At 36.9% G+C, this 25,513-nt stretch overlaps 1 protein-coding gene and 1 pseudogene across 3 annotated transcripts in view; both read left to right on the forward strand.

The window, feature by feature from the left end:
* Window positions 1–25,513, forward strand: part of PIBF1 (progesterone immunomodulatory binding factor 1) — a 202,632-nt gene that overhangs the window by 81,526 nt on the left and 95,593 nt on the right. The window lies entirely within an intron of this gene.
* Window positions 1,251–3,129, forward strand: LOC132477547 (rab GDP dissociation inhibitor beta-like; annotated as a pseudogene).

The raw sequence follows: 25,513 nt of genomic DNA on the forward strand, positions 1-25,513 counted from the left end.
AAACTTCAGTTAAAAGTAAGATATTTTCCATGATTATTTTAAAATATGATGTTTACTGGAAGGAAAGTCCAGAGAATTACCACAGTTGAAGTGTGAGTGTATTTCTCCCACTTGTAAATGAGCTCTTATTTCCTACTGTGTATATTCTGGTCCACAATGAGTCATTTTCAACATGTTTCAATTTAACTCCTAATACATTTTTAAACTTGGCAGGCATATTTAGATGAATGTTACTTCCAGTTTTAGAGACTGCTTCTAAATTATACTTCAGTACTGCAGTCATTATGAAAAGTTCTTTCAGTAAAAAGGAAACAGGATTGATTGGAAGTGTATGTTTTAGAGGAATAAAAAAATGGTTGCCATGAATAAAAATCAGATAGTTAAGCTTTTAAAAATTTTGTTACTACATAAACCCTCTTAACATTATATTAAAAAGTTGTAGCATAAGGATCTTTTTATTGATAGAAGATACTTAAGAAAAAATAAGATTTATTCTAGATAATAAAGTTAATATTTATTTATCTCTTACTATGCCTAGCACTTTTGTGTTTTACGTGTATTAACTTTTTTAATACCCATATAATAGGTAGTAGTTTAGTTTCTATAAACCATTCAGGCTTTTTTTCTATTATAGTGCATGGAGCCTAATACATTTCTGGACATATAACTGGTGCTACATGAATGTTTGTAAAATCTAATACTTTATGGAGAATTTTACATATTGCCAACTCTTGATAAGTATTTAATAATTACCTTTTATAAATTTATGCAATCCTGTAAATCTTATGAATCTTCTGGCAGATTTCAGTTGACCAAGCTGTCCATTGTTAACGATTTTAATATCTTAATTTTTATCGTAATGATGTTTACACTGTGCCTTATTCTTTTTAACACTTTTTTTTTTAATTTAATTTATTGTTTTTGGCCGCATTGGGTCTCCGTTGCTGCGCGCGGGCTTTCTCTAGTTGCGGTGAGCAGGGGCTACTCTTCATTGCGGTGCATGGACTTCTCATTGCGGTGGCTTCTTGTTGTGGAGTGCGGCCTCTAGGCACATGGGCTTCAGTAGTTGCAGCACATGGGCTCAGTAGTTGCGGCACGTGGGCTCAGTAGTTGTGGCGCACAGGCTTAGTTGCTCCGTGGCATGTGGGATCTTCCCAGCCCAGGGATCGAACCTGTGTCCCCTGCATTGGCAGGCAGATTCTTAACCACTGCACCACCAGGGAAGTCCCTAACACTTTAAAGATGAGTTGTACGACATGATCATGCTGGGCACCGGCCTGATGGAATGTATCCTGTCAGGTATAATGTCAGTGAATGGAAAGAAAGTTCTTCACATGGATAGAAACCCATATTAGGGAGGAGAGAGTGCATCATCTATAACACCACTGGAAGATTTATACAAAAGATTTAAAATACCCGGAGCACCACCAGCATCAATGGGGAGGGGAAGAGACTGGAATGTTGACTTAATTCCCAAGTTCCTTATGGCAAATGGTCAGCTGGTTAAGATGCTGCTTTTTACACAGGTCATTCGCTATCTGGATTTCCAAGTGACTGAAGGGAGATTTGTTTATAAAGGAGGAAAAATCTACAAGGCTCCTTCCACTGAAGCAGAAGCCCTGGCATCTAGCCTAATGAGGCGTTTGAAAAACGTCGATTCAGAAAATTCCTGGTGTATGTTGCCAACTTTGATGAGAACTATCCTAGAACTTTTGAGGGCATTGATCCTAGGAAGATGGCAATGAGAGAGGTGTATAAGAAATTTGACTTGGGCCAAGATGTTATAGGTTTTACTGGTCATGCACTGGCACTTTACAGAACGGATGACTATTTATATCAACCATGTTGTGAAACCATTAACAGGATTAAACTTTACAGTGAGTCTTTGGCAAGATATGGCAAAAGCCCATACCTTCATCCACTCTGCAGCCTTGGAGAATTGCCACAGGATTTTCACAGCTAAGTGCTATTTACAGAGTTACATACGTGCTGAATAAACCAATTGAAGAAATCATTATGCAAAATGGAAAAGTGATTGGTGTAAAATCTGAAGGAGAGATTGCTCGCTGTAAGAAGCTCACCTGTGATCCCAGCTACTCCATCATCTGTGATCGAGTAGAGAAAGTGGGCCAGAGACTTCCCTGGTGGTCCAGTGGTTAAGAATTCACCTTCCAACACAGGGGATGCGAGTTCAATCCCTGGTCGGGGAACTAAGATCCCACATAACATGGGGCGACTGAACCCATGCACCGCAACTACTGAGCCTGAGCCTACGCTCTCTGGAGCCCGAGCACCACAACTAGAGAACCCGAGCACCACAATTACTGAGCCCATGTGCCACAACTAGAGAGAAGCCCATGCACTGCAGCAAAGGATCCCGCATGCCACAGCTAAGACCCAACACAGCCAAATAAATAACTATTAAAAAAGAAGAAAAGAGGGCTTCCCTGGTGGCACAATGGTTGAGAGTCTGCCTGCCCATGCAGGGGACATGGGTTCGTGCCCCGGTCTGGGAGGATCCCACATGCCACGGAGCGGCTGGGCCCGTGAGCCATGGCCGCTGAGCCTGCGTGTCCGGAGCCTGTGCTCCGCAACGGGAGAGGCCACAACAGTGAGAGGCCCGCGTACCGCAAAAAAAAAAAAAAAAAAAGGAAAGAAAAGAAAATTAGGCCAGGTGATCAGAGTCATCTGGATCCTCAGCCACCCCATCAAGAACACCAACAACGCCAGTTCCTGCCAGATCATTATTCCACAGTACCAAGTCAACCAGAAGTCAGATATCTATGTCTGCATGATCTCCTCCACATACAATGTGGCAGCACAGGGCAAGTACATTGCCATCGCTGGCACAACCATGGAGACCAAGGAACCCGAGAAAGAAATCAGACCAGCTCTGGAGCTGTTGGAACCAACTGAGCAGAAATTCGTTAGCATCAGTGACTTCCTTGTACCAAAAGATTTGGGAACAGAAAGCCAGATCTTTATAACCCGTACGTATGATGCAACAACTCACTTTGAGATGACCTGTGATGACATTAAGGACATCTATAAGACATCTATAAGAGGATGATGGGATCTGAGTTTGAGGAAATGAAGCAGAAGAAAAATGACATGTATGGGGAAGACTGACAGTAGTACATGTTACCACCTAATTAGGACAAACTTAAAATTTGGCAAATGATGCATGTTGTATGAAATCAATATTGTAAGGCCTGCTTTTGTAATCAAAACTGAGAGATTGCAGAGCGCTGTACCAGTAAATATTCCTCCCCTTTCTAATATCATGTATTAACTTGTTTTCATGGAGTGGCTCTTCAGAATTGGTAGGTTCCCACATTCTGTTCAATTTAACCGATACTAGCTTATTTTTTCTAGTGAAGAATCAGTTTTAAAACGTGATACTGATACAGAGAACTTGATATAGTATTTGTATCTTTTAATCAGTGTAACCTTTACGGTTATGAGCTTCTGCTGCTCAAGAACTGGGTCAGTACAGTTTGCGTGCCATCTGTCCTCTTGACATTAAGGAGATTCAGAATCGAATGTTCCGTAATCAGGGATAGCATCCCTCACTCCTCCCCACCCCTTTTCGTTTACATCACGTGTTATAACAGTGCCCAGGCAGCACAGCCACAAGCTTGGTTTATGTGGGCCTCCAATTCTAACCAAACTCCAGACTTTGAGAGTCATTTTGGAGGAAGCCTCTGTACGGTGTTTTAACCTAATAAAATTGATGAGAGCAGAGGGGAAAGAAACCTATCATAAAGCAGGTAAATGTAGAGCTTCTTTTGTATCCCAAGTGTGGCTTCTTCAATGGACCAAGCTGCAACGCAGTATTGATGTGACAGAGCCTCTGCTTCAACGATGTCTGTCTCACAATGGCTCCGAATGATTTCTGTACTGCAAAATGAAGCCGAACTCTGGAAACCAAAACAAAACAACAACAACAAAATTCACAGTGATACTGTATTAATTTCCTATGGTTGCCATAAAAAATTACCACAAACTTGGTGACTTAAAACAACAGAAATTTATTCTCATAGTCTGGAGGCCAGAAGTCTGAAACCAAGGTGTCTATAGGGCCATGCTCCCTCCACAAGCTCTAGGGGCAATCTGTTCTTTGCTTCTTCCATCTTCTGGGGCTCCAGGTATTCCTTGCTTTCCTTGGCTTATGGCCACATCACCTCCAGTCTCTGCCCCTGTCTTCACATCACCTTCTCCCCTGTATGTGTTTTATAAGGATATATGTGATTGGGCTTCCCTGGTGGCACAGTGGTTGAGAGTCCGCCTGCCAATGCAGGGGACACGGGTTCGTGCCCCGGTCCGGGAAGATCCCACATACCGCGGAGCAGCTAGGCCTGTGTACCACAAAAAAAAAAAAAAAAAAAAAGGATATATGTGATTGCATTCAGGACCCACCCAAATAACCCGGGACAGGCTCTTCTCCTCAAGATATTTAACTTAATCACATCTGCAAAAAACCTTTTTCCGTGTAAGGTAATATTTACAGGTCCTAGAGGGTTAGAACATGGACATACATTTTGGGGAGAGACCACCATTCAACACACTCCATATGCCTTTTAAGTCATTTGAATTAGTATTTATTCAGATCCTCCAATCGGAATATGATTTTGTTTTTAAGTTATCCAACCAGAACTTTTTAAGGTATCAGCGAATTTTAGGAGTTATTAAATATCTATAAAGTTAGATTATCTTTTCAACCTACTAACTTGACATTTAGCAAATTACTTGCTCTTGAGCAAATGGCACCTTAATGATTCTAGACTCTGTACCATATGATGTTGTGGCATATTTATTATGAATTAAAAGACATCCTACATGACTTTTAGTAACATTTTTTAAGAACATCATGGCAATGACATTAAGGGCTAAAGAAACAGAGTTGGATGTTTTCAACAGAAACAGTGTAAAAGTCCAGCTTTAAGCTAAGCTATATTAACTTCATTTAGACCGTATAATTGCTTTCTTCTATATAGCGATTGAATTTTGCTTTACTCTATTTAAGCTTCAATAAGTAAGATCTTGAATGCCTTAATAGTATAATGACTTTCATGTTTTATTTTTGTTCTACTTATTTTTTTCAGTCGGCAAAATTTTAGCCCTTCCTGGTTTTAATAAATGTATGTGTAACCTGTTTATTTCTATGGCATATGCCAGATATGTGATCATTTAGTTTCTCCTTCTATAGAAATCATTGTTACTAGATATGAAGAAATTCCAGAAATCATTGTTACCATATGTGAGGATATTCTCAATTCCTTTTATCCATTAAAGTGTCTTACTTGTAAATGAAGGAGCAAACATAACTGGTATATTACATAATTCTGTGCATCACAGAACTAAATGATATTTATTATACAGTTTTAAGTTCTCAGTAAATGTTAACTATTATTATTTGTTCTCATCATCCAGTTAGTTGACTTTTAAAGTTCAGTTGTGTCTGTTCTGTATTCAGTACGATAAAGATAAAGGGTTAGGAGCAATCTCTGACACAATCTCGTAAAACTGTTTCATGCTGATGGATAACTTGACTTGTTACAAGGCTCTCTGAAGAAGGGGATCCCTTTCCTCAACTTACTGTTTATATTGATTATTAGTAATTTACTGTTGGGATTTCCCTTGCATTGTTGTGAGTTTTAAAATATATATCCATGTATTTTTTGAGTGGATTTTTTTAGCTTAAAGGCAATGTGTTTTTATTTTACAAATGAAAAATCTAATCTGTATATTTGTTAAAAGTAGGAAATGAGTTAATGGGTATTCAAACAGTGAAACTTAACTGACATCCACATACCTATTATTAGAATTCAGATGTTTTCTCTTAGTTCACTGGCACCCCAAATATGAACTTCTATTAGCTAGAATATTCATAGATACTCCAAATGTAATGATGCCTACCATTTCTAAAATTCCTTTTGTCCAAAATCACAGAGATGGAAAATGCCCAAAAGAATACATCTCCCAGCCTCCAGGCAAGGGTACACCCAGATCATTCTAGTCAGATAGACTGTCCGTATGTAAACCTGTAAAGGAACTCATATACCTGTAAATGACAATGAAATGTTAGCTTTGAAATTGTTTTTTAAAGTAGTTTACAGGAAAATCAGCATATGGTTAATAACCTGTCATTTATGAGAATGGAATGTTCTGTATGTTGCTACCACAGGACATGTCTATTCTTACTCACTTCTCAACTTTTGCCATTGGTTAAACTGTGCATTGATCCAGAAATAAGTCAACATGTTTAAATGGGAAATGTGTTATTAAATTCAATCATTTGTATATAGTAAACATTTTTTTGGACCCCAAATAGCACTTGTAAAATATAAATCAGGTTGTTTAACTAAAGTGCTGGTCTCTAATTTTTGAAAATTAAAACTATGAACTGAATGCTTCTAAAGGAAAACAGTTTTTTAGCCAGTTTTCCATGTTGCTAGCTACTCTACATTTATATGTGTTATCCAATATAGTAAATAATGCCTCTTTTCATTATAGAAACTACCCCTTGCCCACCATTATCAATAGCTCCCTTAAATATTAAGCATTACACTTATAAGAAATTGTAAGCTCTAACAACCTTTCTGCAAGTTTATGTACCAGTTCTCATCACACAAATTTTAAGCACTACATTTACAAATTAAGGTATACCAAGACATAGCTAAAGTTTATGACTTCTTAAGCCATACATATGTCTTTGATGATAGAGAGCACTAGAGAAATGTTGAACTAATGGCTCAAACTTTTTATAAGCTTTCAATAAAAAGTGCAGCAATAGTAATTCTTGGGGTTCATTTGAATAGAACTATGAAAAAGGTATCTAACTTTTTGCTTTTTATGAATTTTATTTATAAAAATTATGATATAATTTTATAAACACTTCTAAGAATTTTTAGTTGCTAATACTATCTGATAGGTGTTACAAATTTATACCTACATAATTGTACCTAAAGTAAAATTCCATACAGCTAAACTCATTTTCCTTGACCATTTTATAATAGAACCTAATGGAAATTAATTGCCGTGACTGCCTCTTCCCTGTGAGAATTTGAGTATCCATTGCACAATTCTTTGAAATGTTCTCTGCCTCCCTCGTTTCTTTAATATGTGGATGAACTTAAGGCTTCCTTCCTGTCAATTCCAAATGTTTAACACTGCTTGCCTTATTTCCTTTTATTTTAAATGGGAGCCAACATCATGAACTCCGTACTTTACAATGAACCTCAGAAAGCAAAAGAGAAACATATCTCTTCCCCATAGTTTCAGAGGAGAATATGGAGAAAAATATGTTATGCTGTGCTCAGATTTCTCTTTGATGGAGTGTGGACTATGATAACAGTGATAGGGCGGTAAAATCGCTCTCTGAATTTTTCTTATGCTGGGCTAGAAAGTATTCAACTCAATATTCATTGAACCTTTGTGCATAACACTGTAGAAGAAAAAAAAATCTTAAAATATGATTTTTGTTTCCAAAGAGCAGAAAGAATAAATGTATATATATATTTATATTTTAAAGCAAAATGTTCTCTATCTTAAGGAGTCGATACTGGTCTATGAATGTCCCTATCTATTTTAAAGGAGTATCGGGAATGACCTTTTAGAGGAGGTGGTCTATGAAACAAGCATCTGAAGTATGAATTGTGATATGCAGATCTGAGAGAAGAGCAGTCCCATAACTTTACAAACCTTCCTAAATGTAGGAGAAAAAAAAAGTAAAGGATTGTCAGGAAACAACAGATAATTCAGTCAACTGATTTGGAGTGTACAGTTAGGTAGAGAATATAAATAATTTCATATTCTGGTAGGCCTGAAATGTCAGAATAAAGGGCTTATATTTCTTCAGTTAGCAATGAGGGGTGATGTGATAAAAATCATTTTAGAGGATTAACTTGGCAGTAATATATCTATATAGACATACTTTATATATATATATATTATATAGACTTCTATATATATATATTCAGAGTAATTCAAGATACCATGAATAGGAGCACCTGAAGCTCAGGTGACATGTAACCATGGCCTCAATTGGTGTGATGGCATAGGGAATAGATGGGAAAATTGGTTTTAGAAATACAGCTGGGGGATGGTGACTTGTGTAGATTTTTCTACCCTGCTCTCTACTCACCACGCTCCCTTTCCTAGAGAAAAGAAATTTCTAATATGTTTGGATCCTATTCCAAGACATTGTTCGGGCCGTGTTTCTAGTTGGGTAGCCTCTAGCAAAAAGGTCAAAATCATGAGGGCAGCTTGCTCTTCCGCTTCCTCTTTTCCTGTGACTAGAAAAACAGGGTTGGAGATCACTTGCAATTTTCAGCCTTTGGCAGTATATACACGCTGATGTATTTAGTCTTCAGAAGCTAGCCCATGTTAAGATGGGACTGGGGCTTAATGGCCTGTCTTAAACCTTAAACCTATCTCATTCTCCATCCACATCTACCAGACACCTCTGAATTGGCGTTTTCACTATGAGCCCAGCTAATAACATAGTCATAATTTTATTTCCCATTTGCTCCTGGCCTCTTTGCACCTGTCTTTTTCAAGAACATCATGCAGAGGGTGCATTAATGCATTTAATGGAGCATTAAATATTTCTTGGATTTCCCCAAATATCCTCTAAGTGTACCCAATCCCACTATCTTCACAAACAAGTGGATCCTACAGTCTGCACACATTAGAGGCAATATAATTTATGTTTCAGATTACTGTTTCTGGACATAGATTGCCTAGCTTATGATACTGGCTCTGTTGTTACTGGGTGCATGCTTTAGGAAAGATATTTAACCTCTGTGTCTCAGTTTCCTCATCTATAAAATGAAGACAGTAATAGTAACTTAACTCATAGAATTGTTGTGAAGACTAAATTAGTGTTTGGCATAGAGTTTGTCACATAATCAACATTAAACAGTAGCTATCGTGGTTATTAAGGACTCAGTGACTGACTAGATTTGCAAGTATGTTTGGGGCAGTTATCAGTGACTCCTACAAAAGTTTGGATAGTGGAGTTGACAATGATTTCATAATCAGAAATAAGACTTTCTGAAAGCAGAGGTGATTCATGGATGAATGAAGGTTATGATATTGATTTAGGACTTGTACTTGAAGTTCTAACACACCACTGACATAATAAAAATATGGTAAATAAATGGGACTAAGGAACTCAAGCCTGGGAGAAAGATCAGGCCTATAAGATAAAAATTTGGGACACGTCAACATTGCTGAAACTTGTACTAAGAACTGTGAAGTTTGGGAAGAGATTTAATAAGTGCTAAATACTTTCTGTGGGTTAGATACTGTGCCAAATGCTTTGAGAGTTTTTTTCCTTCCTTAATTAATTTTTTTCTCAATTTCTATTATTTCTCACAAATGCTAATTTTTTAAGTGAGGAAATTAAGGCTGAAGGAGGTTGTTTTCTTAAAATGTCATAGCTGAAATCTACAAGCAAGCTATTAAACTAATGTAACTTTAGCAAGATTACAGAATACAGGGTCATCATGAAAAAAGTCAACTGTATTTCTGTATACTAGCAATAAGCAGTTGAAAATTTTGAAAATTAAAAGTTTTTTAATACTATCTGTAATAACATCAAAAATACTAAGTATTTAAGGATAAAATTAACAAAATATGAAGCAAGTACATGACACTGAAAACTAGTAAATATTGCTGAGAAAAGTAAGGTAGACCTAAATAAGTAGAGAGACACATCACATTCATAGATTGGAACACTGAATATTGCTAAAGTGTCAGTTGTCCCCAAAGTGATGAATAGATTCAGTGCAATCATGATGAAAAACTCAGCAGGTATTTTGTAGAAAATGAGAAACTAACCTAAAATTTATATGGAAATGTACAGGACCCAGAATATCCAAAATAATTTTTAAGAAAGAGATGAAAGTGCCAGGATAGTTCATTAAGGAATTACATAGTCTTTTCAACAACATGCTAGAATGTTTTGATATCCATATACAAAAAACTACACCTCAACCCTTACCTCAAACAAAATATAAAAATTAATTTATAATCATTCATAAATCTAAATATAAGGACAAAAACTAGAAAAAAAAATAAGAGAAAAATCTTATTAACCTTGGGTTTATCAAAGAGTACATAGGGCTTCCCTGGTGGCGCAGTGGTTGAGAGTCCGCCTGCCGATGCAGGGGACACAGGTTCGTGCCCCGGTCCGGGAGGATCCCACATGCCACGGAGCAGCTAGGCCTGTGAGCCATGGCCGCTGAGCCTGCGCTCCGCAATGGGAGAGGCCACAACAGTGAGAGGCCCGCATACCGCAAAAAAAAAAAAAGAGTACATAAATAGGACACAGAGAGCGTGAAGCATGAAGAAAACACTTGTTAAATTCGACTTCATCAAAAAAGAAATTTTTGCTCTTCTGATAAAAAAGGAAAAGGCAAGACACAGACTTGGGGAAAATATTTGCCAAAAAGGTATCTAATAAAGGACTTGTATCCAGAATGCTTACAACTGAAGATAAACATTCCAATTTTAAAAAAAGAGAGGGGGGGTTTCAAGGTTTGAATAGACATTTCATGAAAGAAGAAATGCAAATAACCAATAAGCAAAAGAAGAGATGCTCAACATCATCAGTCATCAGGAAAATGAAAACGAAAACCACAATTAGATACCACAACAACCAGAATTCTACAATCTAGAATGGCTCAATTTTAAAATGCTGTTGTTACCAGATGTTGACAAGATTGTGGATTAGGTGGAGTATCCATACATTGCTGGTACAAATTCAGAACGGTACAGTCACTTTGGAAAACAGTTTGGCAGTTTCTTATAAAGTTAAACATTAACTTACTATATGATTCAGCAGTCCTACTTCTGGTTATTTACCCAAGAGAAATAAAAACGTGTGTCCACACAGGACCTGTCTGTAAATGTTTATAGCAGCTTTATCATAATGGTCCCAAACTGAAAACAACCCAAATACTCATCAGATAGTGAATGAATGAACAAATTTTGGTATATTCATACTATGTAAAACTACTCAGCAAGAAAAAGAAACCAACTACTCAACATGCAACAACATGGGTGAATCTTTTAAAACGCATTATGTTGAATGAAAGAAGGCAGTTACAAAAGGCTACATACTGTTTGATTTCATTTTTGTGACACTCTATAAAAGACAAAACTAATGACAGATGGTCAGTCACCAAGAGCCAGAGGTAGGTTAAAAATATTGACTTCAAAGAAGCACAGAGAATTTGGGGGTTTGATGGAAATGTTCAGTATCATGATTGTGGCCATGGTTATATGACTATAAACATTTGTTGAAACTCATAGACTTATATACTCAAAATTGGTGAACTTTATGTATGTAAATTATATCCCAATAAAGCTGGGTTTCTTTGAGTGATTAAAAAAGGTATAGCCAATGGGTGGTTGTGCCAGTATTCAAATTTATTTCTCTACTTTATGGCCAGGGTGGGAGCGTCAGACAAAAAATAATTGAAAGTTGGGAAGCAGAAGAAACCTTTGCTGGATAGATAACTGATCTTAGTAAAGAGGGAGTCGTCAAAGGAGAGTGAAGAGGGCTCTGAATGTCTTAATAAAAGACAGCAATTTTTGGAACACCCAGTGCAGAGAATATAATAGTCTAATAGATATGAGTAAGTTTATTCCAAGCAGCAGTAAGAGCCAGGTCATGGACTTGGTTAGCATGTTGTCAGTAATGTTCCAGAGCTTTTAATCAGAGGTTGACAATTCAAATCAGAGCCAAACCAAATCTAGCCTGCCATCTGTTTTAGCACAGCCTGCAAGCTAAAAATGGTTTTTATATTCTTTAATTATTAGAAAAAAATCAGAAGACCATGTCATGACATTTGAAAATTATGAAATTCAAATGTTAGTGTCCATAAATAAAGTGTTATTGGAACACAGCCACACACATTTGCTTATGGATCATCTATGCCTCCTTTCATGCTACAACTGCACAAAGCCTAAAATTTTTGCTTCTGGACCTTTACAGAAGAAATTTGCTGATTCCTCATCTAAAGCATTTATGCCAGCTTTTCAGGAGCTTCCACAAGTAGCAGTGGTCATTATCCACCTCCTTCTCTGTGGCCATTCCCAGGTCTGAGTAGGCGGGTCACCGTTTGTGGACTGCTTCTTGGACATCAGCATGCTTTTCCCAGTGCATCTCTTTAGCTGGGCAAATGAAAAATTATTTGACTTTGAAGACATAGTTCTGTGTCTTGGTAAGGATAAGATATTTACATTCTACTAACCGGAAAACAAATCAAGTTCTATGCTTCCAAAATTTCTATATTTCAAGTAATTAGAACATCTTATGGTTCATATGAAATATGATGAGACATGTAGGCCAGATTGAAAAATGGAACTGCTTGTCCAGGAAAGCATGTAAGGTCACCTATCATTTTACCCATGACAGCCCTTTTTTTAAAAATTTTTATAAAAAGTGTCTGGCAATCTTGAGTATTTAATTTCATTCAACAAATACTTAGTGTTTAATGTACCAGCACAGTTTTAAGCATTTTACTAACATTAGTTCATTTAATCCTCATAACATGATGATATTACTATAATTATTCACATTTTATAGCTATGGAAACTGAGACATAGGTAGTAAGGGGAAGGTGTGGACCCACACAGTCTGGCTTTAAAATCCTTGCTTGATTTAGTTATATGTAAATATTTAAAATTACATTATGTAAAAGAATGCTTCAGTCTCATTACATGAACCTTCAGTATCACTTGAGGCACTTTTTTAATTAAAACAATTAAAATAGTTTTCCAAAACAAGTCATCTTCGCTGCTTTTTATATATATATACAGCAGGTTCTTATTAGTCATCAATTTTATACACATCAGTGTATATACATGTCAATCCCAATCTCCCAATTCATCCCACCATCAACCCCACCACCCCGCAGCTTTCAGCCCTTGGTGTCCATACGTTTGTTCTCTACGTCTGTGTCTTTATTTCTGCCCTGCAAACTGGCTCATCTGTACCATTTTTCTAAGTTCCACATATATGCATTAATATACGATATTTGTTTTTCTCTTTCTGACTTACTTCACTCTGTATGACAGTATCTAGATCCATCCAGGTCCTACAAATGACCCAATTTCATTCCTTTTTATGACTAATATTCCATTGTATATATGTACCATATCTTCTTTATCCATTCGTCTGTCGATGGGCATTTAGGTTGCTTCCATGACCTGGCTATTGTAAATAGTGCTGCGGTGAACATTGAGGTGCATGTGTCTTTTCGAATTATGGTTTTCTCTGGGTATACGCCCAGTAGTGGGATTGCTGGGTCATATGGTAATTCTATTTTTAGTTTTTTAAGAAACCTCCGTACTGTTCTCCATAGTGGCTGTATCAATTTACATTCCCACCAACAGTGCAAGAGGGTTCCCTTTTCTCCATACCCTCTCCAGCATTTGTTGTTTGCAGATTTTCTGATGATGCCCATTCTCACTTGTGTGAGGTGATACCTCACTGTAGTTTTGATTTGCATTTCTCTAATAATTAGTGATGTTGAGCAGCTTTTCATGTGCTTCTTGGCCATCAGTATGTCTTCTTTGGAGAAATGTCTATTTAGGTCTTCTGCCCATTTTTGTTTTTTTGTTTTGTTTTGTTTTTTGTGGTACACGGGCCTCTTACCGCCACAGCCTCCTGCCGCCGCAGAGCACAGGCTCCAGACATGCAGGCCCAGCACCCACGGCCCACGGGCCCAGCCACTCTGCGTTACACCCATTTTTGGATTGGGTTGTTTGTTTTTTTAATATTGAGCTGCATGAGCTGTTTATATATTTTGGAGATTAATCCTTTGTCCGTTGATTCATTTGCAAATATTTTCTCCCATTCTGAGGGTTGTCTTTTTGTCTTGTTTGTAATTTCCTTTGCTTTGCAAAGTCTTAAGTTTCATTAGGTCCCATTTGTTTATTTTTGTTTTTATTTTCATTACTCTAGGAGGTAGATCAAAAAAGAAATCTTGCTATGATTTATGTCAGAGTGTTCTTCCTATGTTTTCCTCTAAGAGTTTTATAGTGTCCAGCCTTACATTTAGGTCTCTAATCCATTTTGAGTTTATTTTTGTTTATGGTGTTTGGGAGTGTTCTAATTTCATTCTTCTACATGTAGCTGTTCAGTTTTCCCATTGCCACTTACTGAAGCGGCTGTCTTTTCTGCATTGTATATCCTTGCCTCCTTTGTCATAGATTAGTTGACCATAGGTGTGTGGGTTTATCTCTGGGCTTTCTATCCTGTTCCATTGATCTATGTTTCTGTTTTTGTGACAGTACCATATTGTCTTGATTGCTGTAGCTTTGTAGTATAGTCTGAAGTCAGGGAGTCTGATTCCTCCAGCTCAGTTTTTTTCCCTCAAGACTGCTTTGGCTATTCAGGGTCTTTTGTGTCTCCATACAAATTTTAAGATTTTTTGTTCTAGTTCTGTCAAAAATGCCACTGGTAATTTGATAGGAATTGCATTCAATCTGTAGATTACTTTGAGTAGTATAGACATTTTCACAATGTTGATTCTTCCAATCCAAGAACATGGTATATCTCTCCATCTGTTTGTGTCATCTTTGATTTCTTTCATCAGTGTCTTATAGTTTTCTGAGTACAGGTCTTTTACCTCCTTAGGTAGGTTTATTCCTAGGTATTTTATTCTTCTCGTTGCAGTGGTGAATGGGATTGTTTCCTTAATTTCTCTTTCTGATCTTTCATTGTTAGTGTATAGGAATGCAAGATATTTCTGTGCATTAATTTTTTTTTTTGACTACATTGGGTCTTTGTTGCTGTGCGCGGGCTTTCTCTAGTTGCGGTGAGCAGGGGCTACTCTTCATTGCAGTGCAGGGTCTTCTCATTGCAGTGGCTTCTCTTGTTGCAGAGCACGGGCTCTAGGCGCACGGGCTTCAATAGTTGTGGCATGCAAGATCAGTAGTGTGGCTCGGGGCTCTAGAGCACAGGCTCAGTAGTTGTGGCACACGGGCTTAGATGCTCTGCGGCATGTGGCATCTTCCTGGACCAGGGCTTGAACCCATGTCCCCTGCATTGGCAGGTGGATTCTTAACCACTGTGCCACCAGGGAAGCCCCGTGCATTAATTTTGTATCCTGCAACTTTACCAAATTCATTGATTAGCTCTAGTAGTTTCCTGGTGGCATCTTTAGGATTCTCTATGTATAGTATCATGCCATCTGCGAACAGTGACAGTTTTACTTCTTCTTTTCCAATTTGTATTCCTTTTATTTCTTTTTCTTCTCTGATTGCTGTGGCTAGGACCTCAAAAACTATGTTGAATAATAGTGGTGACAGTGGACATCCTTGTCTTGTTTCTGATCTTAGAGGAAATGCTTTCAGTTCTTCACCATTGAGAATGATGTTTGCTGTGGGTTTGTCATATATGGCCTTTATTATGTTGAGGTAGGTTCCCTCTATGCCCACTTTCTGGAGGGTTTTTATCATAAATGGCGTTGAATTTTGTCAAAAGCTTTTTCTGCATCTATTGAGATGATCATATGGTTTTTATTCACCAATTTGATAATATGGTGTATCACATTGATTGATTTGCATATATTGAAGAATCCTTGCATCCCTGGGAAAAATCTCACTTGATCATGGTGTATGATCCTTTTAATGTGTTGTTGGATTCTGTTTGCTAGTATTTTGTTGAGGATTTTTGCATCTATATTCATCAGTGATATTGGTCTGTAATTTTCTTTTTTTGTAGTGTCTTTGTCTGGGTTTGGTATCAGGGTGATGGTGGCGTCATAGAATGAGTTTGGGAGTGTTCCTTCCTCTGCAATTTTTTGGAAGAGTTTGAGAAGGATGGATGTTAGCTCTTCTCTAAATGTTTGATAGAATTCACCTGTGAAGCCATCTGGTCCTGGACTTTTGTTTGTTGGAAGGTTTTTAATCACACTGTCAATTTTGTTACTTGTGATTGGTCTGTCCATTTCTTGCAGGTTTTCCATTTTATTGGCATAGAGTTGCTTGTAGTAGTCTCTTATGATGTTTTGTATTTCTGCAGTGTCTGTTGTAACTCCTTTTTCATTTCTAATTTTATTGATTTGAGTACTCTCCCTCTTTTTCTTTTCTTTTTTTTTTTTTTTTTTTTTTTTTTTTTTTTTTTTTTTTTTTTTTGCAGTACGCAGGCCTCTCACTGTTGTGGCCTCTCGCATTGCGGAGCACAGGCTCCGGACACGCAGGCTCAGCGGCCATGGCTCACGGGCCCAGCCGCTCCACGGCATGTGGGATCTTCCCAGACCGGGGCACGAACCCATGTCCCCTGCATCAGCAGGCGGATTCTCAACCACTGTGCCACCAGGGAAGCCCTCCCTCTTTTTCTTGATGAGACTGGCTAAAGGTTTATCTGTTTTATCTTCTCAAAACCAGAACCAGCTTTTAGTTTTATCTTCTCAGAACCAGCTTTTAGTTTTATTGATCTTTGCTATTTTCTTTGTTTCTATTTCACTTATTTCTGCTCTGATCTTTATTATTCCTTTCCTTCTGTTAACTTTGGGGGTTTTTTGTTCTTTTTCTCTGACCTTAGATTGTTTATCTGAGATTTTTCTTGTTTCTTGAGGTGGACTTGTATTGCTATAAACTTCCGTCTTAGAACTGCCTTTGCTGCATCCCATAGGTTTTGGATTGTCCTGTTTTCACTGTCGTTTGTCTGTAGGTATTTTTTTGATTTCCTCTTTGATTTCTTCAGTGATCTCTTGGTTATTTAGTAACACATTGTTTAGCCTACACGTGTTTGTGTTTTTTACCTTTTTTTCCGTGTAATTGATTTCTAATCTCATAGTGTTGTGGTCGGAAAAGATGCTTAATATGATTTCAGTTTTCTTAATTTACCAAGGCTTGATTTTGTGATTCAGGATGTGATCTAACCTGATCTATCCTGATCTATTCTGTGTGCACTTGAGAAGAAAGTGTAATCTGCTGTTTTGGGTTGGAATGTCCTATAAAAATCAATTAAATCTATCTGGCCTATTGTGTCATTTAAAGCTTGTGTTTCCTTATTAATTTTCTGCCTGGATGATCTGTCCATTGGTGCAAGTGAGGTGTTAAAGTCCCCCACTATTACTGTGTTACTGTCGATTTCCTCTTTTATAGCTGTTAGCAGTTGCCTTATGTATTGAGGTGCTCCTATGTTGGGTGCATATATATTTATAATTGTTATATCTTCTCCTTGGATTGATCCCTTGATCATTATGTAGTGTCCTTCCTTGTCTCTTGTAACATTCTTTATTTTCAAGTCTATTTTATCTGATATGAGTATTGCTACTCCAGCTTTCTTTTGATTTCAATTTGCATGGAATATCTTTTTTCCATCCTCTCACTTTCAGTCTGTATGTGTCCCTAGGTCTGAAGTGGGTCTCCTGTAGACAGCATATATATGGGTCTTGTTTTTGAATCCATTCAGTGAGCCTGTGTCATTTGGTTGGAGCATTTAATCCATTCACATTTAAGGTAATTATTGATATGTATGTTCCTATTACCATTTTCTTAATTGTTATGGGTTTATTTTTGTAGGTCCTTTTCTTCTCTTGTATTTCCCACTTAGAGAAGTTCTTTTAGCATTTGTTGTAGAACTGGTTTGGTGGTGCTGAATTCTCTTAACTTTTGCTTGTCTGTAAAGCTTTTGATATCTCTGTCAAGTCTGAATGAGATCCTTACTGGGTAGAGTAATCTTGGTTGTAGGTTCTTCCTCTTTCATCACTTTATTTTTTTAATTAACTTATTTATATTTATTTATTTATTTATTGGCTGCATAGGGTCTTCATTGCTGTGTGCAGGCTTTCTCTAGTTGCGGCAAGCGGGGGCTACTCTTGGTTGCGATGTGCGGGCTTCTCATTGCAGTGGCTTCTCTTCGTTGCTGAGCACAGGCTCTAGGCCCGTGGGCTTCAGTAGTTGCGGCATGCCAGCTCAGTAGTTGTGGCTCGTGGGCTCTAGAGTGCAGGCTCAGTAGTTGTGGCGCACGGGCTTTGTTTCTCCGTGGCACGTGGGATCTTCCTGGACCAGGGCTTGTACCCGTGTCCTCTGCATTGGCAGGTGGATTCTGAACCACTGTGCCACCAGGGAAGCTCATCATCACTTTAAATATGTCATGCCACTCCCTTCTGGCTTATAGAGTTTCTGCTGAGAAATCAGCTGTTAACCTTTTGGGAGTTCCCTTGCATGTTATTTGTCATTTTTCCCTTGTTGCTTTCAATAATGTTTCTTTGTCTTCAATTTTTGCCAATTTGATTACTGTGTGTCTCGGCATGTTTCTCCTTGGGTTTATCCTGCCTGGGACTCCCTGCACTTCCTGGACTTGGGTGGCTATTTCATTTCCCATGTTAAGGAACTTTTCATCTGTAATCTCTTTAAATATTTTCTCCAGTGCTTTCTCTCTCTTTTCTCCTTCTGGGACCCCTGTAATGTGAAGGTTGTTGCATTTAATGTTGTCCCAGAGGTCTCTTAGGCTGTCTTCATTTCTTTTCATTCTTTTTTCTTTATTCTGTTCTGTGGCAGTGAATTCCACCATTTTGTCTTCCAGGTCACTTATCTGTTCTTTTGCCTCCGTTATTCTGCTATTGATTCCTTCTAGTGTATTTTTCATATCAGTTACTGTATTGTTCATCTCTGTTTGTATGTTCTTTAATTCTTCTCCGTGTTTTTTCTTTAATTCTTCTAGGTCTTTGTTAAACATTTCTTGCATTTTCTCAATCTTTGCCTCCATTCTTTTTCCGAGGTCCTGGATCATCTTCAGTATCATTATTCTGAATTCCTTTTCTGGAAGGCTGCCTATCTCCACTTCATTTAGTTTTTTTTTTCTGGGGTTTTGTGTTGTTCCTTCATCTGGTATGAAATCCTCTGCCTTTTCATTTTATCTTGCTGTGAATGTGGTTTTCCTTCCACAGGCTGCAGAATTGTAGTCCTTGCTTCTGCTGTCTTCCCTCTTTCTGGAGACAAAATCAGTGACATCATCTGCCTTCCAGTGGAGAGAGTACTTTGTGATGTACCAGTGTTAGCCTGTCTGATATAATAGGTCATACAATTGGGGGAAGAAAGTTCACTGCTTTTTATATTTTTTCACTGTTGGAATCCCTAGATGGTACTGTTGTCAGATTTTCATCTTTTGCCACAGTATCCATTCAAAAAAAATTTTTTTCCATTTGTTCATTTGGTGTTTTTGTGATCCTCACAGTGTAATTGATTATGTTTGTTTTTTAAGATAATCTTTAACACCTGCTTGTGGTGTAGTTGTGAGGCTGCATCCCAGAAATAATTATTATATGTGTTAAGTATCTTTGCTTCTATATTTATTGATTCCTTTAAGAGAACAATATTAGCATCAAAATTTGCGTTGATTATGGTCTTCACAAGCCAATGTGTCCTCCCTACACAGTGTCTTATATTTCCAAATAAAGTTATTGAGAGAATACTCAATTGGAAGGGTTTTATAAAAACTCAAAGAAAAAGTGACCCCCCTTTTTGCCTTCCAAATGATTTGAGGGAAAAGCCTCATCTTATATTCACACCCGTACTGTAGGTATTGGTGGGGCACAGAGCCAACTTTGTCCAAAGCAACAGGAATAACTTTTATCTCTAGATTGCTTTCTAGGACATCTATAACACCTTTAATGACCTGAACCTCCTTAAACCCCACACCTAAACCCAGGTTTACTGTCCCCATGGGGAGTCATTGTGTGTTTGATTCTTTTCGTGGACAGCCCTGGCCTGTTTCATCTTCTTTTTTCACCTTTCAGTCATGCCCTTTGCCTCTGCTGTCTTCCTTCTTTAGTTGTGTCTGTCCACACTTAGCTGCCAACAGGGTATTGCTGGAGTTTGTGTATGTCTTTTTGGTACATACTTTATTTTTATTTAAAAAGTTTTTTCTCTCTTGGATACAGGTTGTTATAGGGTAAGAGCCCAGAAATTTGAGGCAGGCCTGGGTGCAAATTCCAGCTTTGTTACTTACTTGGGCAAGTTACTAACTTTTCTAAGTCTCAGTTTCTTTATCTCTGAAAAGAGAATAATCTGAAACTCTGTGTTAAAATTTTAGAGATGATTAAGTGAAAAGCATATATATACATGAATAGCAAATATAAACATAAGGCACTAAAACGTTGGGCTCCTTTCCTTTGTATTGGTTTTGTACACATGCTGACAGGATTCGTGCCAGTTCAAGTTTCCTCCTAGTAAAATCCTATAGAGTTCATCTCTGACTTTTGATCACAAACCTCTCTCTCACTTGCTGTTCTTACCGAGACCCAAAACAGTAGGAGGAAAAGGAAGAGGCGGCGGGCCATAATAAAAGTGCCAACTTTCCCCCAGCCTAGGGAGGAGGAGCACGAGAAGTAACAAACAGTTACTGGGATGGAAGGATATATATAGGAAAAGTATAGGGAGAGAGGTGAGGCTCCAGAAAATATTTAAGGAGAGAAAGCATTTCTTCAGAGTACTAATGTGAGATTTTTTAATGTTTAATTTTTTTCATTCAATTAATACTTATTATCTTTGATTATATGAGATACTTTATTATTTCATTTTTATCCTGATGAATTTGTAGCCATAAATATACAGTTAAATAAATACCTAGATATGCAGACATTTTCTGAAATTTTATAAGCTTTCTCATTTGACAAATGGCTGTAGAAAATAAAAAGTATGATAATAACATGATATGTTAACTGTGCTAACATAATATTGTCTTATCTATCTAGTTGTTTGAAAATCCCAAGGTAGTATCGTATAGAAAAACTACTAAGCAGTTATTTAGTCCATTAAGTCTAATGAGAGAAATTTAGAGACGAGGAAGTAGACCTAACAGAGTGATTTAGTTCTTCTCATTATTATGTTTTTCTTCTTCATTTCTGTTTTACATGCCTTCATGAGAGACATTCATGCTAGTGAGTTGCACTTTTATTTTTTTAATTGTGTGTACATTTTGCAACAACTTTAACTCCTTACACAATTTAGATATATCACGCTATCGTGTCACACTAACTTTGCTCCTTATTTGTATGTCTGTTTTTTGAATGTTGTCACATCTCCATCCTACCACCTTAGCCATTAGGTAAACTACATTTTTATAAACTTTAATCTTTCTTGTAGCTCATTCATACCTATCCTATCATTTTGGTTTCTTTTTCCTTCATTCCCTGTGATTTGTTTTCATCTTACACTGACACCCAAACCTGGAAATAATCATCTTAATTCACTAGTTTTGTCACACTTCAGAGAAGACTGTCCCTCATCAGATTAGTTTATGATACTTTAGTGTTTTCTACCCTGGCTTGAACCAACTTAGTAATTTCAGTTTTATAACACCCAAGATGGTTAATATGACTCCGTTTATTCATTCAGTAAAGAGTCATTAATAGTTTCTTATATACCAGGTGATACACTAGATCCTAAGAATCCAGAGATACATTAAACAAGATTCTTGTACTTGAATAACTTTTAATTGTACAAGGTACTGTTGTGAGCATTTCACTTATATTTGCTCATTTAGTCAACTACAACTCAATATTCCCAAGTCTGTCCTCAGAGATTTTGATGCAGTAGGTCTAAGGTGGAACCGCAGCATCTAGAATTCTTACAGGTGCCACAAGTGGTTCTGAGGTCATCCCTGATTGGGCAGATGGAATCAAGCTTAGGAGTCATCCTCACCCTTAGAAAATAAAGAAGTCTTCCTAGTGATCCAGCTCTACTATCAAACTATATGATTTTGAAGACCCAGGACTCTGGTTTCTAGATCCCTATTCAGGAATTTTCTGAGAGTTCGCATGGAATTCCTTAGCCTATTTTCAAAACACATTTATATAAGTTAAGGTTTGTAGTTTTTGCCTGTTAATAGGAAGTTAGTCTAAATAAATGACCTTTATATTCCTTTTTGCCTATACAGTACTTTGTGTGTTAGCTGTAGTAAGTTGATATCTTTTCTTTGCACTATATCTTCTGGAAAAATAGGACAAAACCATGATTAGCTTACATTCTGCTACTGTTCATACTTGACACTATTCTTCATAAAAGCATCCCCCCAAAGTGTGTTTTCTTATGAATTTTTTTTAAGACTTCATTTTTTTGGAGCAGTTTTGGACTCACAACAAAGTTGAGGGGAAAGTGCATACAGCAAACTTAATGACTTTTTTTAGATTCAGCTTTATAATATTCTGATCTTTTTCTTTAATGTAGCCTAATGCTCTAGGGTCTGTATTGAAAGCAGCATGAAATAGTTTTGAGTACTCTGCTGCACTGATATAATAAATACTCTTGGTTCAGAGGATGATTCAAGTTGAATTTTAAGTGTTGTCATGTTGCCACCAAAGAGAAAACAGCTCCCCATTCAAACACTGTTATAAAATATTTTACTCTAATTTTATCTCATGCATGCTTTGATTTATTTTAAGGCTACATTCCTTTCATTATATTTGTTTCACTTAAGTACTTACTTTTATCTTCACATACCTGGTATCAATTTTTTGCCTTTATAGACAGCCAAATACTACTACATATTGTTTATTAATGACATTACATATTTTATTTGATCATGATATGATAGATGCATTGAATTACTCTAAATGCATGCTTGAAATTCTTATAAATCCATGGTACAGTTGTTAAACATACTCAGCATTTTTAACTCAGCAAAAAAAAGATCTCTCACATTCATTTAAGAATTAGCTTGTAAGCCAAAAATGACAGATGTAGTATTACAGCTGAGAAGTGGACTTGTTGAAGAAGTCATCTAAATGGCAGAAACATTTGGACAGATACCCAAACGCCTTTTAAATTCCTTCCTCATGTCCTTCCTCATGACATAAATGATTATGTCCACATTGTTATCTACTGTGTAGCAAATGGAAAGAATGAAGTAGAAACATGGATGGATCCCAAAACATATTCTTAGGTGAAAAAAATTTACAGAGTGTATGTGACGTGAGCCACTTTTTAAAAAATGAAAAAGGAGACTGATATATCTTTCTGTGTATAATACACATGTATTGTTTAAAAAAAAGAAAAGAAAACCACAATGAGGATGCATAGAAAAGTGATAAATAGGAGGTCTTTAATCTTTACTTGTAATATTTGAAGTTTTTTCCCTAAGAATGGATGTGATAAATTACAGAATTAAAAATAAAAACTTGAAAATATTTACTTGTGCAGAGGAGATATATAAAAATATAAACAGCAGTTATCATTATGAGCTTACAGTTGACATTTTCTTCTATTTTCTGTATTTTCTAAAATTCTATAATGTATTATTTATATAATCAAGGCAAAAATTTTAAAGCTATTTTCAAAAAGACACACTATAAATGATGAAAGGACATTTCTTATGTGGCTTATGAATTACTTCAGAATAAAAATGAATTCAAAGCATTTCTTAAATTGATCAAACTGTTTGTTCAAATAAGTGTCTATTTCCCAGTCCTGTGAAATAGTAGCATTCATCCTGATGTCACCAATGCATTTGTTAAAAATTCAGTCCTCTTTGTTCTAGTTACAATTCATATAGATTAGACTCTCTAGTAAATCCATTAGTATAGTTTTGGTAGGTAATTTTAACTACTGGTTTAAGATACCAAGTTTCAAATCAGTGTGAAGGACTCCTATTGCCTTCATATGTTTAACATTGTATCTCTTTAAAATGAAAAAGTCTTTATTATATAAATCTTATATAATACATATAATCTTTACATGGCCATTATTATATAAATCTTATATAATACATATAATCTTTACATGGCCAGTAAATTTTTTTATTAATCACTTATTTTAGTTCTGAAATATAGGTTTTATTAAATCCTTTGCTCAGATATCACCTTTTAACAGAGAGATGCCTTCCCTGCCCAACCTCTTTAAAATAACACCACCACTAATATCTCTATCATTCTCTCTACACTCACTCTACTTTATTATTATTATTATTAGAATTTATTAGCTTATCACCTTACGTTTGTTTGCCTTTGCATCATTACAATGTGAATTCCTTAAAGAGTACTGATGCTATTTGTGGTTCTCCGGTATCTAATAGTACCTGGCACATTTAGGTGCACAATAAATATTTTTAAATGAATTAGATGTTGAGGAATGAAATATTCTGGTTGGGACTTCCCTGGTGTTCCAGTGGTTAAGACTCCACGCTTCCATTGCAGGGGGTATGGGTTTGATCCCTGGTGGGGGAACTAAGATCCCTCATGCCATGCAGCATGGCCACAAAAAGAAAAGAAAAGAAAAGAAACAAGAAAAAAAAAGAAAGAAAGAAATATTCTGCTTAATGGAAAGTTAGTCCTATATAAAACAGCAGATATGAAAAAGGAAATAAAAAGTGTACTTTTGTAAAAAGTATTAAGTATCTTGTACTTCATACTCATTATGCTTTAAATATGTAGTTGATAGAATACCAGTTAATATAAGATTAGATACAGGTATATAAATATAGATATACAGATAGATACTATTAAGAGAAAAAAAATCTTTAGGGATAATTGAAAAATCAGTGGTTTAGTATCTTTAACCTAAGATGATTAGCTTTTCCTCAGTTCATAGAAGCAGAAAATCTAAACAAACAGGTTTTTGTGTCCTGTTTTTTTTGTCCCCCCCCCCCCCAATTCTTAATTGGCATAAGTGGATCTTAGGGTTTGGCTAACTATCACTCAGTGACTCATCCAGAAGCATTTTCAGCATGTGGTACAGGGCTAGTAATACATGCAGAACAGGTTCAGAAACACAACCGAAATTCTCTGTAAATAGAATGGAGATGAGTTTTATCCCCTGAGAATTAGAAATAGCAGGGACAAAGAGTAGTTAAGGTGTGGATTAGTTAAAATGAATAATTCAAAGGGAATTGAACATCAACTCAATGAAGCCTTATTAAAAGAATAAGGAGAGGGCTTCCCTGGTGGCGCAGTGGTTGAGAGTCCGCCTGCCGATGCAGGGGACACGGGTTCGTGCCCCAGTCCGGGAAGATCCCACATGCCGCAGAGTGGCTGGGCCCGTGAGCCATGGCCGCTGAGCCTGCGTGTCCGGAGCCTGTGCTCCACAACGGGAGTGGCCACAACAGTGAGAGGCCCGCGTACCGCAAAAAAAAAAAAATTTAAAAATTTAAAAAAATAAGGAGAAAGAGGAACCCAAAATACCAGAATAAAATGGGATCAGTGTCCCACTCAGGTAAGCAAGATTGATTCTCAGTTGCTTAGAGATGGCAGCTTCTGCCCTTGTCAACTGCAGTTTCCCACAGCGAAATCCCTATCTGGAGTCTCAGGCCCATCTCTGTTTAAAAGCAATTTTTTTTTTTTAATACATGTAGAAAGTTTATCAGCAGCGTATGCCCCATTTGCTTGTGGAATTTAAAATTAAATTATCCTCCCCACACAAATGATTTAGTGGTCCAGCCATGACTACCTGCTCCCATATACTCTTTTAAACCCCACAAGTATTTTCTCTATATTGACCCAGAGTCCCTTTCAAAACTTTCTACCCAGAGTCCCTTTCAAAACTT

This window comes from Mesoplodon densirostris, chromosome 17, assembly GCF_025265405.1.
Source record: "Mesoplodon densirostris isolate mMesDen1 chromosome 17, mMesDen1 primary haplotype, whole genome shotgun sequence".
NCBI classification, from domain to species: Eukaryota; Metazoa; Chordata; class Mammalia; order Artiodactyla; family Ziphiidae; genus Mesoplodon; species Mesoplodon densirostris.